At 39.6% G+C, this 16,772-nt stretch overlaps 1 protein-coding gene across 2 annotated transcripts in view; it reads left to right on the top strand.

Annotated features, from left to right (window-relative positions):
* Window positions 1–16,772, top strand: part of PCSK2 (proprotein convertase subtilisin/kexin type 2) — a 256,763-nt gene that overhangs the window by 30,308 nt on the left and 209,683 nt on the right. The window lies entirely within an intron of this gene.

Here is a 16,772-nt window from a genome sequence, read left to right as displayed (position 1 = left end):
ATCCCACATATATGATCTCTATTCTTCACTGTCATAACTCCGGTGTGAAATTCGGCCTCTGTACCCTGATTTCCCCTCACTAACCAAACCCTAATCACTCACTCAAGTCATTTGCAAGTGTAATGTATTTTACTGAAGATGTCAGGGGTACAGAGAAGGAATTTATATTGCAAAACACAAACAACTTTAAAGCAAGCATGAAACATGCTTTGGGAAATCCTTTTGTCACCTCACCACTCCAGGCATGAGCAGTGGCCCCTTTGCTCCATGTCATGCCATGCCTCATACCTCTTACCTTCTCCTCTCCCTTTCTTTATCATACCTCGGGTTGCCTTGGCAACCCCTTTTCTCATGGGTGAAGAAATTTTCCCAGGCAGAGCGTATCTTTTTGTATTGGAGACACCCTTAGCCTTAGGGCTCTACCAACCATCATAGGATTCTCCCAGATAAAAACAGTTCCCTCCCCAACAGGGTGCCAGTTACGATGTCACAATCTCTGTAAAGTGAGACATATTGCTAGATAGTCTTGTAGGGCATTTCCAGTGTGAAAATGCTGAGATGCTATGATGTACACTTGCCTGTATTTTCTAAAATGTCACTTTTTAAGAGTACACAAAGCTCATTATAGAAAATACTACAGAGAGGTGAGCAGATGACAAACTATCTTAAATTACACTATCTGTTATAAACATTTAGATGAACATTAACTGAACATCCTCCCATGTGGGACCTTTACTTGCACATGCTATTTTTTCCCCAAAAAACAATATATTGTAAAGGTCATCATGTGGCAACAAACAGAAATGCAGCAGCATCTCTACAGTCGTTTACTCTTTGAAAGTGCAATAAGCTTTCTTCCTGGAAACCCCTTGCTTTCTTCACAACCTTTCTTGTGCTCTTTGTAACTTCATCCCAGTAAAGCCGAGGCTGATATTCCAATATTTAACTCATCCTTCCTATCATTGCTCTCAGATATACAAAGTTAGAGAGATAGAATTTAGATAGAGAGAGAGATAGATAGATGATAGATAGATAGATAGATAGATAGATAGATAGATAGATAGATAGATAGATTTCAAACATGAACTCTTTTTCTCCAACCTTGTCATCTATGAAATTTATTATGGTACCAATAAAGACCGCTTAACAAAATATATTTTATACTGACTTGGCCTAATGCAGCTTTCTTCTGGGTTATTCCAGGTTTCGAATAAATAGCTTGCTTTTGAAGAAATCAGCAAGTAATTTCACAGCTTAGGCTTCACTTTTCATCCCTTCTTCTCCTTCATCATTTAGAAAGAACCTCAAGCCCAGAGCTGCTGTTTGGCAGTGATTAATCTCTCTGCCTTCCACAGTTGCTCCAGAGAGTGTGGGCCCAACTACAGACAACAGTAACAGATAGTCTCAGCCATATCTGTAATCAAGTGGATTTCCCCCTGGAATACCTGGATTTCTACTCCCAGTTGAACCTCATGAGTTTCTATGAATTCAAACCCTCTTCTGATGTGCCTTTTGCCAAGCACTTATTAGAGTCCTAGACTGTTCGGAGCTAGAAGGTACAATATGTATCACTCATTTGCTCACAAATGGGGTTTTATTTGGCCAGCACAGTGCTTTCAATCTGTTTGAGGAGGGGCATGTACTTTCCAATTTACCACAAACCATTCGAATTTCCTATTGTCCTATACCTGACTCATATACTTACATTTCCTGCTTGATCCCCAAAGCAATAAATGTATTAAGAAAGCTCAAAATAATGCCACATCTAAAAATACTTAATCATTTACACTGAGGTATACAGCTACTTAGTGACTCTTTCCAAACTCTGGACCCTCCTGATATTTTGTGTACATTCAACAAGTATTTATGAAACTCATACTATGTTCCAGACACCTGTGAGAAAACCAGTCATGGACTCATGGAGCTTGCAGTTCAGTTGCTCCCAAGTTTGTCTCTAGAGAGTGTTCTTTTTGGCACATCAGGATAATTTTGAATGATGAAGATTTAGGTAAGATGTTACTAGCTCCATTTTTTAAGCTTTAAGATTCTTCTGATCCTTAATATTACATACAAAACCAGCCTTATGTACGAATCATCCTTTACAGAAGAAGCATTTTCTTGTTATAAAGAGTCCATGGTCCACTTGGCTATGGGTCAGAGTGGCTCTGCTGGTATTGACTGGAGATACTTAGTTGGCTGGATAACAATGAGAACAAGACAAGACACGTGATCAGAACACTTAGAATAATTACTATCAGCCTTTGGTAGTAAATCACAAGTGTAAAAATGAAAATGTAAAGGTCTAATCTGAAAAGTATGAACCAAAAGTACAGGGTTCCTGGTTGAAGAGCAGGCTAGTAAATTCAGGTTGTTCACCAGAAAATGCCTGGGTGAAAGGCACCTCTCCTCTGTACTAGGGAATCTTGTTGGTTCCTGCCCATCCCTTGGAGGGGGTGTGGCCTAAAGTGAATCTAGTATGGTCTGTGGCCTCATTGTATTGGGCTGTCAATCAGACTATCCCATCCTTGCTCTGGATGGCAGCTGTGGCTTCATAGTTGATATGGGTCTGTCTGAAAAGAAATAAGGTTTTCTATTTCATGATGGGAATTGATATTTAATCCGAGTATTAGGTTAAGCCCATTCGCTCTTTTGTGGTTGTTAATTAAGAAATAAAATCATGCTGAAAGATATGCTTCTCCTTTCCTTTCCTCTAAAATTGACATTCATACTGGTCTGTAAGCATCAGAATTATTGCTAGATCAGCTTGCCTTGCACACAATCCAGAGAAACCAATAATAGTCTCTGGACAGATGTCAGTAAGGTGCAGGGTTCATCCTCTAATTGACCCGGAGGGAAACAGGTCCTATGTAAGAAATAAATTTAAGAAGAGCACAAAAAGGAAGGAGAAAGAGCATGGGATTCAAAGCTGGACACGGGTTCAAATAAACTTCTCTGTGCCTCTGTTTCCTCATACTTAAAATATAGATAACATCTACCTTGCAGGACTGCTATGATCAGTGAACAGAATAACGTTTTTAAAGAGCCTAGCACATTGTGGCAATGTGGATTTATAAATGGATCCCTTCTTTGAGCTGTCTTCTGCTGGGAACTAGCAATACCCTGGTTTATCGACTTACACTAAGGGTGGCTTTCCTCAGGTGTCAATTATCCCATCTAGCAGATGTGAAAATGTTGGCATTCATTCCCTACATACTTGTGTAATAGGGCAATCAGAAAGTTCCAAAACATCAGCCAGCAATGTTATATATGCTTGAGATTGGTCTGCGATGTATCTTCAGGGTGGGCTTACCAGTATGCTCTGAGTGTGGTAGGTTGATTTATGGATTGCCTTCCTATATTACCTTCCTACATTGCCCTGGAACTTTGCAGTTCTCCTACTAAGACTCTGGGCTAGCCTCGACTTGATTTGCCAAAAGAATATCACAGAAGTGCTGGCATGCCACTTTCAAGCTTGGGACTCAAAAGGCCTTGTACATTTCCATTTAGTCTTTTGCACTATTGAGTTTCCTTTTGGAACCCTGCCTCATCCATGAGAACAAGCCTGGGAGAGTCTGCTAGAGAATGAGAGACCATGTGGAGGAGAACTGTGATGCCCAACAGCCAACCAATCCTCAGAAGCAGAGCCAACTAGACAAAACACACCTGAACTGCCCTTCATGGAACCTAAATGTCTGATCCATGAAAAGTGAGTTAAATAAATGGTTGCTGGTTGAAGCTACCAAGATACTTGGTGGTTTGTAACACACGTTATCATGGTGACACATGACTGAAACTCAAGTGACTGAGAGACTTTCTCCAATTCTAGAGAACCTTAATGAGGACCCCTGGAGCTCCTTAGCTATCAGAGCGGCAACCTACCCCCATGGATTTACCTATCTCCCTTATGTTCAGCCATCGATCACATTCTCTGAGCTTTTTTGTGAATCACCTGAGAGCCTGACAGCAGAGGCAATTAATAGGTCCTATAGGCGCTTAAGATAAATGAAGTATTGAGCAGGAGAGGAAGTGGTCTTTACCTGTTATTCTCCAGACTCAATGTGTATCCCTTTCTTTCCAAAGCAAGACGGGAAGAACTGGGAGGATTTAAATAGCTAAAATGTGTGATCCTAGGTCCAGGCTTTAAGGAGGAGAAACTTTGGTTGGGGAAAAGATGCAAGTCAGTATACCTGAGTATTTAGAACCTATAAACAAGAGATTGTCCGGGATGAGGCATGGTTGTAATACAGATAGGACTATGCCTGTGGTACCACCTTTTCGGACTCTCTTAATTCTCCTCCCTTTCTTTCTGACCCTAGAAACCTCCATCTGATCAGCAAATCTCAGTTGAGAAATTTAAATTTCCTGAGACTAAGCATTCAAAACACACGCACACACACACACAAGATTTAGAAAGAGGTTGAGCAGGAATCTTTTGAGGCAAGGAGAGGCCTTTCAATTGTTAACGTAAGAAACATTCAAACCTATAAAAAATTTTTGTGAATTTATTTGAACCAAACTGTCGACAATTGCCAGAAAGCAGAATCTCAATGAATTAAGATAATGCTGCAGATAATGGTGGTTTGTCACCTATTTTTATAAATTACCACCAAAGAAGGAAACATAAGTGGTTCACATGAAATCCATTGGTGATAGATTTAGGGAGGTGGGAGGAAGCAAAGGGGGGAAAGCTCTAGGATTGGATAAAAAGTAAAATGGTAGACACGTGCTGCTTTTACAAAGGTGGATACAGGATAGTTAGCAGTCAACAATTAACACAATAACAATAACAATGAGGGAATTTGTGGTCTCTGCCCTGGCCTCCTGGCCCATTGGTTGTTGTCCTGAGGGGTCTGGAAAAAAAGGGAAGTTACAAGTTACCCTGACATTCCAAAGGTGAGTTATCTAGATGCAAAAAGACAATAGGCTCAGTTAAGATCAAAATTTATATTTGTCAGGGAAGATACCAGCCTAGGACATGACTACCTACTGTAAATTGCTTTTTAATTTAAAAAGTTTTAATTTCAGACCATCATTTTGTGGTTACTGTTAGGTCTCTGCGTTTGCAAGGCTGTCACACAGGCCTTCCCTGAGTTAGTCAGGTTAGCAGGTGGCCCCTTTTCATCCACATCATACTATCTAAATCACACTGAGTGACTGTGCCTCTCCCCATAGAATTTCTCAGCCTATCCCTCTCTCCTACTCTCCTTTCCATACTTCCCTCTGACTAATTCACACCCATGATCTCTTCTTCTATCCTTCTTTGTTTCTGTAATGTTATATGTTTATATCAATTGCACAATATAGTTTTTTTGTTTGTGTGTTTCCTCATAGGCTTGTAAATACCTCCAGAGCAGAGCCTGAGCCCCCCCCCACCCCACGATCCTTTCCCCCCATTCTTAGAGCAGAATGCAATTCCTCACTCAAAAATGATTGCAAGCAATTCAGGGAAATCAAGAATGGTCTTGAGAAATGTCAATAAAATGCAAAGTCTATCCCATCTGTAAAATGCAGAACCCAAAATGAAATTGACAAGCAATTATCAGCTGAGCCAATTTTTAATTCTTGATGTATTGTTTTGTTTTCCAGTTTTTATTCCTTAAACCTCTTGATAGCATCTCCTCTTGAAAATAAAATTATAAAGATCTTTATACATGGAATGATGTCTAATGTTCTATCAAACTAAACTTGCAACTAGGCCTGAAAACCAGCACAATGAATAAATGCAAAGAAAGCTGCCAAAGGAAAAGCAATGGTCTGAACTTGAGAGTCTTAACTATTTGGAGATTCTGTACCCACTGGAAACTCTGTAAGCAGCAGTGGGTTCTCCTGAAACAAGTAAATGCTTAAAGGCACAAATTTTGGGGTGGAGGCCATAATCACACACCCCTGAAGCATCCAGGGATTGCCTAAGGGAAAATAATTCTAATCTATAGGGAAGCAGGAAATGGGCTCCACAAGGATGCACCTTATCTGTTTATAGTTGGTTGCCAGTTCCCTGGAGTTCCCTGCTGTTGAGAAAAGGGACCCTGTGGGTTCAGAAAGGAGCTTTAGCTTGGAGCTATGATTATCAGTGGGAAAAGGAAGCAATGGGGAATGAAGAGAAGCAATGAGGAGTGCTGGTGGGATCCATAAAATTTTATGGCATAATGAGAATTTCTAAAAACTGTACAAGTCTGATTTAGCTACATTATTATACTGTCACTCAGCCTGAACCTTTTGCTGTATATTCTTCTTTCACTTCCTTTTATCTCCTTCATTCTAGAACCATGCATAGTTTGCCTTAAGAGAAAAAGGTGATGGGATAAAAGAAGAAAAGGTGTGTGTGTTTAAATGAAGAAAACATTTGAAACTAGATTAAATGTTGACATATGTGAGAGCTTTGTTTCTTACTGGAATAGACAGATGAGTGTTTGGGGTCTTAAGACTGTTTTTAATGTCTTTTCTATTTGTGAGATTAGCATTATGCTTAAGAAACTGAAAAATGCTGAGCTTTACATCACTGAGGTCAGTGTTGTCAGGAAGTACCCTATATTACTGTAAGTCACACAGCATCTTTCTTTCCCTGCCTTTAGTGGGTCTCATGCTTGGACAATGACCTTCTCAGGTAGTAGCTTCTCAGGTCCTCGGAGAGCAGCAGATTTGGGATCTACACTCCAAAGACAAGAGGCAAAGAGGACTCAGAAAAATAACCAGTGCCTACAGGTTAATCTTCTAAGTCTATGATCAGTCAGCTTAGCTGTTTATTGCCAGTTTCCCTTTTCAGTTCCATGAGACCAATTAACTTCATTTCTTCCATAGCCAAGACAGTGCCTCTAATCAAAGAATCCTAGGTTGTAGGTCCCTATACAGCACAGGGGATGTCACTTACCGTCCTGGCTGTCCTTGAGTCACACTCATCGTTGTCAGGAATTTTAGCCTGCAATCTTTTGGACTTACAGTGTTGGTTCCAAAGGAGGATGGGACATAGAAGCAGATAGCAACAGAAGCAGTGTGGGGAGAAGTGTGCTGGATTTACAGTCAGGAAACCTGGAATTTTTGCTGAGAGCTCTGCTTAAACTAGGCAAGTCCCGCCTCTTCCTGAGTAACGATGTCTTTGTCTATAACCATGTGAAGTGACCTCAGTTTGTGACAATAGAAAGTGATGGGGCTTCTGGCTTGAAATTGGGCCTCTTAAGGACATTCCATTTTAACTTTTTAAATATTTTTACATTTTTAAACTCTCAATTTGGAAATAAGATTAGACTTACAAATATGTTGCAAAAATAGCACACAAGTACACCCACATTCATAGCAGCATTATTCATAATAGCAAAAAGGTAGAGGAAACCCAAGTGCCCATCAATAGTTGAATGGATAAACAAATGTGATATATACATACAGTGGAATATTTTCCAATATTAAAAGGGAAAGGAATTCTGACAATACTACATATGGATGAACCTTTGAAGATATATGGCTGAGTGAAATAAGCCAGTCACAAAAAGAACATTGTATGATTCCACTTATAAGAGGTACCTAGGGTTCCCAGATTCATAGAGACAGAAAAACAGAGTTGTGACAGGCACCTCTCTCAGACACCAGAGAGGGGCTATTGGAGAGTCAGTAGGAGAGGGCTGTCCCCAACCTCAATTCCTGTCTTCTTATTTAAGTGAATTGAAATGAGAGACTTCAAATAATATTTGTGTTGTGAATTTATTTAAAGTGAATTTATTTTAAAAATTAAAGAAAGTGAAGTTATTTAAAAATTAAAGCAGGCACATTTATTAAAGAAGCAAGGCAAGTAAATCTATATGTCTGGCTTATGAAGTACAGACAGGCTCTCAGCTAATCTGAAGAGCAAGTGGGGTGGAGGGTTCCTGTTTTATATACCCTCCTGTCTATAAGGTTGGGAGGTTTTTAGTTCCTCTGCTGGATATCCTGGTACAGATTAACTCTTTATTATGGTTTTCCCACAATTTATGAGGAGCACCTGGCAACTTTATCTTGACAAACCCAACTGCTGGCTTCACTATTTAACAAAGGGATGAGATAGATGGCCCTCTTCTTCCCCCTCCTTCCTGCTGTTTTAACAGCTTCAGGGTGATTTGCACTAAATAGTCTATATTATTTGAATTCAGATACCTCCTCTTTTTCTCCCTCTTCCTTTCCCCCTCCCCTCCTGAATTCTTTTGTGAGAAGGAGAGGTTTTAACTCTTTGTTCTCAAGATAAGGTTCTGATGCAAGCGGCCTGCAAAACGTTTGGCTTTGTTTGATTTTCCTGCCTCAGTTTCCCTATTCCACTTAACCTGCAATGTTCCTGGCTTTTCATTATCATATAACATAAAGAAGAGTTTTTCTTTGCCTCCATTCAAATTTCATTTCGAAAAAAACAGTAAAACAAAGCCAGAATGTTTGTCGAATGCTCGCTGACACTTGATAACTTTGCAGTTTCTTTCTAGTTTTAAAAATTCCCAGATCTATCTTGCCCTCCACAATCTACACTAATAAAAGAGAAATATGCAAATTGACCATACCTCCTTGATGCCCACCAGCCAATCAGGAGTGAGTATGCAAATTAACCCAATAAAGATGGCAGGTTATTTGCATACACAGGCACGCAGCGAACACTGAAGGCTCCGGCCAACGAAGACTGAAGACTAAAGACTGAAGATGACTGAAGACTGAAGACTGAAGAGTCTTGGCTTCTCCGCTGCAGCCAGAGTGGAGAAGCCAAGCCTCGCTGTGGCCAGAGTGGAGAAGCCTAGCCTCGAGGCTTGGCTTCTCCACTGCAGCCGGAGCGAAGGCCTGGGTCCCGGGTGCTGGAGGAAAACCAGTGTCGGCAGTCAGGGGAAGGAAGGCCTATTGCACAAATCTTCATGCAACGGGCCTCTAGTAGGAAATAAAACTGCAAGTTCACCCCACCTGACAGTAGTCTGAGGCTCAAGTCTTTAGAGAGCAAAAGGTCAGCATAGTTAGTTACATTTTCATTTCTTTGCCATTCTTACTTCCCCTCCCTCTTTTCTTGATCAAATCTTAACATTACCCTGAGTATATCAGCAGGATTAAATAGAAAAAACATTCAAGAACCACTGCCTTGGGAAATACACATGAAATATTTATGTTTACTTTGCCCTAGAGAATGTGGTTTCAAATGAACAGAAACTAAATCACAAAAGCTGCAATGTTCTAAAAGATTTGTATTCACACACCAGACCCCCCGGCCAAGCTTGCTGTGCCCTTGTAGTTCATCCAGTATCTACTACTCTGGCCCAGGCCTCTTCCCCTTGTGCCAGGAATGTCCCTTAAGGGCCACTCTCTGAGCTTCTCCAAGCTGGACAGACAGAACTAATATTATTGTAGAGTTTCAAGTTTGAACAACCCTGATAGCTAAAGGAATAAAACTTTTTTCTCCAGTTTAGTTATTTGTTCCTGTTATGCACTGCTGAGTAACAAAAGTGACTTAAATCTTATTAGTTTAAACCAACCATTTTATTATGCTCATGAGTTTGGGATTATAAATTTAGATAGGGCAAAGAGGTCTACATGGGAACTCGGTTTTAAAGAAGACAAGTAGTTAAAGGATGACTGGTATGACCAAAGTCTTCATTCATATATTTAACACATAAAATGGGATGACTGGAAGATTTTGCCCAGCCAACATTGTCAACCAAAGTACTACACATGGTTTCCAATGTTGCTTAGGCTTTCTCCTAACATGGTGAAATGGAATTTTTGGACTGGAACTCAGATTCTTTGTCCGTTGGAGTCAAAGAATGAATCCACAGACAGAGGGTAGTATAGCAAAGATGGAGATTTATTGAAGAACAAGTACAGACTCCCACATGGGGAGGGGGAAAGGGTCCCACTAAGTTCCTTTTCCCTATGGCTTATAAAGGCTGCAGATCCTGGTGCCTTGATATCCCCTCTGATTGGTCATTATTCCCTTAGACTGGTTACTATAGTAACTCCTGGGCTCAAAGGTTGAACCTCACATGGGACATGTAAAGTTCTCCCTGCCCGCCCCCCCCCCCTTCCTTATTGTTTTCCTATTCCCTTTGGGCTTTCTTCTTCTCCTTCAGGAAAAAGGGCTTCCTTCTCTTTATTTTGTAAATATAGACCTTTTGCTGTTCCCAGCTCCCTCATTCTATGGAAATGTACCTGTTGCAGCTTTTCAGCTTCCTTATTCTATGGAAATATACCTTCTGCTGCTCTGCAGCCCTGTGCTTCCTCCATGGTCCCCTTAATTTCCAAAATTTCCTAAAACCTGCCTTTTTCACCCCAAAAACTTACTGTTTCAATGGCAGCCTAGGTAGTTGAACTTCTTAAATGGCAAGTCAGAACTTTAAGAGCAAGTATCTGGTGAACAAGGCAGAATTTTCGTGACCTCTTATGATCTAGCCTTAGAAGTCACATGACATCACTTTCATCATACTCATTTAACTGAAGCCATCACATCCCAGATTCAGGGGTTGGAATCAGGAGCTTCATCACTTGATGGGTGGAAAAAGTCTCAGAAAGCGTATGCCTATGTTTTCTAAATAACCATACCCTACAAAATTGAAATATCAGGAAAATATGTACTTTGATTAAAAACGGGAAAAGGTTCCTTTTGTATGAATACCTTTCCCTTTCTCCAGAAATTTCATGAAACATTTCCCGTGTAGTCCTGCTGACTGAAGTAGTATTTTGTTGTGTTCCAATGGCCCCTTGTCCATAAGTCTATTATAGCACACTGTACTCTAATGATAAAAATGAGTGCTCACTATGTGCCAGGCATTACTTAAAACTCTTTCTATGCTTATCCCACTTAATTGTCATAATGAGAAGGAATCCTAATATTTAAAAACCCTGGGTCCATCATATCCACAATGACGGAAGCTCGACCTAATGCCCAGGCTGCTCGCACAGCAGGCTCTGGTGGGTGGGGCTTGTGGCAGCGGAGACAGGGATGGGGGAGACAGTGCCAGCACTCATACTCACTCACAACTGCACACACGCACAGACACACGCAGAGCCCACCAGCTCACAGCCTTTTCTCCCTCTCTTTGGGGAGAAATTTCCAAAATTTCTCTTTCCCTTCCTCCCTCCCAGCTCGCTCTTGGAGCCTCTCTCAGGATGAGGAAACAAAACAGACTGGGCCTGAAGAGGCCTGGGTGGAAGCTAGGTCAGAATGTGCTTTCTCTCATCAGAACAGTCACAGTTAACAGTATAATTAATATTTCACAGAGCATGATTAATATTTCTTATAACTATAGCTAGTCCCCACTATTCTATTTCTGCCCCTAACATTTTTCTCGGGAATTTCTATGAACAAGGTAATGTCTTCTGCAAATAGAGATAAGTTCCCTTCCTTTTCAATCTGAATGCCTTTATTTCCTTTTTTCTTTCCTAACTGACCTGGCGAGAACCTCCAGTACACTGTTGAATATAAGTGGCAAGAGCACACATCCTTGTCTTGTTCTGATCTTAAGGGGAAAGCATTCAGCCTTTCACCATTAAATAGGTTAGCTGTGGATTTTTAGATACATTTATCAGATAGGAGATATTCCCTTCCATTCTGTTTTTTTTTTTTAATTTTTTATCATAAAAGTGTTAGATTTTGTCAAATGCTTTTTCTGCTTTTATGCAGATAATCATGTGGTTTTGTCCTATATTCTACTGATATGGTTATTAGATTCATTGATCTTCAACTATTAAAACAACTTTGCATTCCTGCGATAAAGTTGATTTGGTCATGGTGCATAACTCTATATATTGCTGGATTCAGTTTGCTCATATTTTGATGAAGATTTTTTGGTCTATATTTGTAATTTTCTCATTTTATGTGTGATATCTTTGGTTCTTGTATCAGAGTAATATTAGCCTCAGTGAATGAGCAGAGATGTATTCCTTCATCTCCCATTTTTAGGGAAGATTTTATGAGGAATTGGAATAAATTCTGTCAACATTTGTTAGAATTCACTGGTAAAGTCATCTAGGCCTTGGGTTTTATTTTGTAGAAAGTATTTAAATTACCAATTCAATCTCTTTACTTATTCAAATATTTTCTCTTCTGAATCTATTTTGGAAATTTATGTCTTTCTAGAAGTTTATTTATTTCGCCAAGTTTTTCTAATTTGTTGCCATACAATTATTTTTGGTACTCCCTAAAGTATTTCTGTGTGTGGTTAGCAATGTCTCCTCTTTCATTACTGTGTTTACTCATTTGAGTCTTTTCTTGGTCAGTATTTCTAGATGTTTATCAATTTTATTGAACTTTTCAAAGAATAACTTTTGGTTTTTTATTTTCTCTATTATTTTTCTATTTTCTATTTCATTTATTACAACTTGAATCTTCCAGTTTCTCTGATTTGCTTGCTGTTTGCTTTGGATTTAGTTTGTTCTTCTTTTTCTAGTTTCATAAGGTTCAAAATTAGGTTATTGATTTGAGATTTTCTCCTTTTATGGGCATTTGTAGCTATGAGTTTCTCTCTAAGCATTACTTGGATTGCATTCTATAAGTTTTGATTCTGTGTTTTTGTGTTCATTCAACTCCAAGTATTTTCTAATATTCAATGTGATTTCTTCTTTGACTCATTATATAAAAGTATGTTAATTTTTACATTATTTCTGAATTTTCCAATTTATCGTCTATTAATTTTTAATATAATTAGAAATTATGATTACATAACATACTTTGTTAGTTTACTCCTTTTAAATTTATTGAGACTTGTTTCGTGGCCTAAAATATGATTCATCTTAAAAAAAAAAACAAGTTTCACAAGTACTTGAAAAGTATATGTATTCTGATGTTTTTGGGTGAAATGGTCTATCGACATCCATTAAGTCTAATTGGTTTATAGTTTTATTTAAGTATCCAACTTACTTTTCAATCTGCCTGCTTGTTCCATACATTGTCGAAAATGAACTTAAGTCTCCAACTATTAGTGATGAATTGTCATATTTTTCTCTTAATTATATCAGATTTTGTTTTATGTATTTGGGGGCTTTGTAGCCAGATGCATATATGTTTACATTTCTTTCTCTTTACTATGGATTAACCCTATTATTGTCATAAAAAGTCATTACTTGTCTATATAGTAACAATTTTTTCCTTAAAATGATTTTTGTCAAATATATTTGTAGTCAGTCCTCCTTCCTTATGGTTATGTTTATGTGTAAATATAGGGATATGTATATACATCCCTCTACTTCCAACTTATTTATATATTTGAATCTAAAATATAGATCTTATAGGTAGCATATAGTAGAATAATGAGGTTGAGTTCTTTCATTAATTCTGTCAATTTCCAGTTTTGATTAGAGTTTTCAATTCATTTACATTTGATGAGGTAAGATTTACACTTGGCATTTCATTATGTTCTTTCTATATATCTTAGATAATTTTTGTTTCTCTATTCCTCAAAAATTGCTATTTTGTGTCAAATATTTTAGTGTTCATTTTAAGTACTTTGTTGTTTATTTTATTACTAGTGACCCGGTGCACAAAATTCATGCACATTAAAAGGGGATTAATTAGAGGAAATAATTTAATATTGCTATTTGCCCTTTCTCTATAATAGAAGTGTCAGAGATGAAAGAAAATTAGTAAAATCTATATGAAAACCTTCCTCCTGTCAGAGTCTGGGGCACACCACGGGACCCAGAGTCAAGTCCCTGCCCACTTACATGCACCTCAAAATTGCATGAGACCCAGACCCGGCCACTCCCCCCCCCCCCATTGGGCTAGATCCAGACCCAGCCAGTCCCACCCTTGTCAAGCCCTGCCAGGCAGGGGGCATAGCCTCAGGTCCCCTGGCCTAGCGCCAGGACGGGGAGCGTAGTCTGAGGTCCTCCAGCCCAGACCGGAGCAGGGGGCATGCCTTGAGGTCCTCCATCAAGCCCCTCCAGTTGGGGGACATGGCCTGAGATCCCCCATCAAGCCCCACTGGGTGGGGGCACAGCCTGAGTTCCCCTGACCCAGCATTTGGGGTGCACCTTGAGGTCCCCTGTCAAGCCCAGCCAGGCAGGGGGGCACAGCCTCAGGTACCCTGGCCTGGTGCTGGGGTGGGGGGCATGGCCTGAGGTCCCCTGTCAAGCCCTACCTGGTGGGGGGCATGGCCTGAGGTCCCCCGGCCTGGTGCTGAGGCAGGGGGAACAGCCTGAGGTCCCCTAGCCCAGCACCAGGATGGGAAGCACACCTTGAGGTCCCCCGTCAAGCCCCGCCAAGCAGGAGGCATGGCCTCAGGTCCCCTGGCCTGGCACTGGGGAGGGGTGTGGCCTGAGGTCCCCCAGCCTGATGCCAGGGCTGGGGGCATGGCCTGAGGTCCCCTGTCAAGCCCCATGGGGGTGGGGGAGGGCATAGCCTCAGGTCCCTGTTGATTGCTCGTTAAGGCTCCTTATGGGAACTTGGCCTCAGCTGTGGATACAGCCATCTTTGTGATGGAGTGATGGTCAATTAGCATATTCCCTCTTTATTAGATAGTATATTTTTAGTTATTTTTTAGTGGTTACTCTTGGATTACAATTAACATTATAAACAATTTAGTACAAAAGTATACTTAATTTCAAAAGTATAAAAAAACTTTGCTCCAATGTAGCTATGTTCCCTTTGCTCTCTTTTGTGTGATTATTGTAAAAATTATATTCTTATCTTACATAATAAAAGGGTAATATGCAAATTCACCCTAACAGCGGAATGGTTGGGAACAACCGGTCGCTATGATGCGCACTGACCACCAGGGGGCAGACGCTCAAAGCAGGAGCTGCCCCCTGGTGGTAAGTGTGCTCCCACAGGGGGAGCTCCACTCAGCCACAAGTCGGGCTGACAGCCTCGAGAGCAGTGGCAATGGTGGGAGCCTCTCCTGCCTCCTCCGCAGCCCTAAGGATGTCCGACTGGTGGCTTAGGCCTGATACCCTGGGGAGCAGGCCTAAGTTGGTAGGTGGACATCCCCTGAGGGTTTCCAGGCTTCCAGAGGAATGTCTGCCAGGTTAGGCCTGAGCCCCCGGGGAGAGGGCCTAAGCCAGCAGGTGGACATGCTCCGAGGGGTCCCGGACAGCCAGAGGGTACAGCTTGGGCTGAGGAACCTCCCGGAGTGCACAAATTTTTGTGCACCTGGCCTCTAGTACATTATAAACCCATAAACATAGTTGTATAATTATTGCTTTGTGTAGTTGTCTTTTAAATCAGAAAGAAAGAAAAAGGTTGCTACAAAAAAAATGCATTTACATTATCTTCTATATTTACCTATTTATTTACCTTTACTGTTGCTATTTATTTCTTTATGTGTGTTCATATTAATGTCTAGTGTCCTTTCCTTTTAGTCTAAAGAACTGCTAGTAGCACTTCCACCAGGGCAGATGTGCTAGCCATGAATTCTCTGTATTCTGTTTTTCCAGGAATGTATGAATTTCTTCTTCACTTTTTAAGGATAGTTTCACTAAATATAGAATTCTTAATTGACCATCTTTTTCTTTCAGCACGTTGAACATGCTGCTTAGCTGCCTTCTGACTTGCATAGCTTCAGATAAAAAGTCACTGTTAGTCTTAGTGATATCTCATATATTTTTTTCTTACTGTGCTGCTTTCAAGATTCTCTCTTTATCTTTGACTTTCGAAAGTTTGACTATGCCATGTCTAGGTGTGCATCTCTTTGATTTTATCCTGCCTTGAATTTGTTAAACTTGGGTGTATTATATTAATTTTATAAAATGTATAATTAATTTGTAATTAAATTCATAAAATTAGAAATGTTTTCTAACATTATTACTTTCTTATTGTTTCTGCTCCTTTCTCTTTCTTTTCCTTCTGAGACTCCTATTATGTTTATGTAAGTATCCTTGATAGTGTCCCATAGTCAATTGGGATTACATAGGTACTATGTAATCTTTATATATGCTGATTCTTCTGCCAACTTAAGTCTGCTATTGAAACCCTCCATTTAAAAAGTTATTTCAATTATTGTACTTTTAGTTCTAAAATTTCTATTTTGTTATTTTTAAATAATATCTATCTCTTTATTAACAATCTCTATTTGCTAACATATCATCTAATACTTTCCTTCTCTTTAAACATGGGTCCTTTAGATTTTTTTAAAATATATTTATAAGAGCTGATTTAAAGTCTTTGTCTAGGAAGTCCAACATCTGAACTTCCTCAGAAAGTTTTTATTTACTGTTTTTTTCCATATGTGTGGGTCATATGTTCATTGTGTGTGTGTGTGCGTGTGCCTCATAATTTCTTTTAAACTGGACATTCTAAGTAATACAATGTGGCAACCCTGTGTGTGTGTGTGTGTGTGTGTGTGTACTCTCTGGGTTTACTGTTTTTGCTATTGTGACTATTGCTGTATTTTGGTTTTGTTTTTTAGGACTTCCTATAACGAGCCACTCAATCTCTGCTTATTAGCTTTATGGTCAACTAATGATTAAACTGAGATTTCCTTAAAGACTGAATGAATAAGATTTTATTTACTCTTTGATAAGGGTCTCTGTGTGTATATTGGGATATGCTTGATCTAAAAATCTCAAATTGACTCCACCTACATTGATTGGTAAAACCTTAGTTCAAAGCATCCACATCCCCTTCCTTTTTCTTCCAAATCATAGCTGGCACTGTACATACTTAAAAATTTCAATAACAAATATTTAGAGTAGTAAAATGCTTTTGGTTCTGGAACGCCTTGAGAATCTTATGAAAACCATGTCTCTTATCTTCAGAGAAATGCATATATGTCCATGATTTTGGCTATAATTTTTGAGGGTTCAATTAAATTTGTTGATCAAGTTAAGAACTACAAACAACTTAACTTTAT

This window comes from Eptesicus fuscus, chromosome 12, assembly GCF_027574615.1.
Source record: "Eptesicus fuscus isolate TK198812 chromosome 12, DD_ASM_mEF_20220401, whole genome shotgun sequence".
Lineage (NCBI taxonomy): Eukaryota > Metazoa > Chordata > Mammalia > Chiroptera > Vespertilionidae > Eptesicus > Eptesicus fuscus.
Note: the sequence above shows the minus strand (reverse complement) of the source record. Positions and strands in the feature narration are given on the sequence as shown.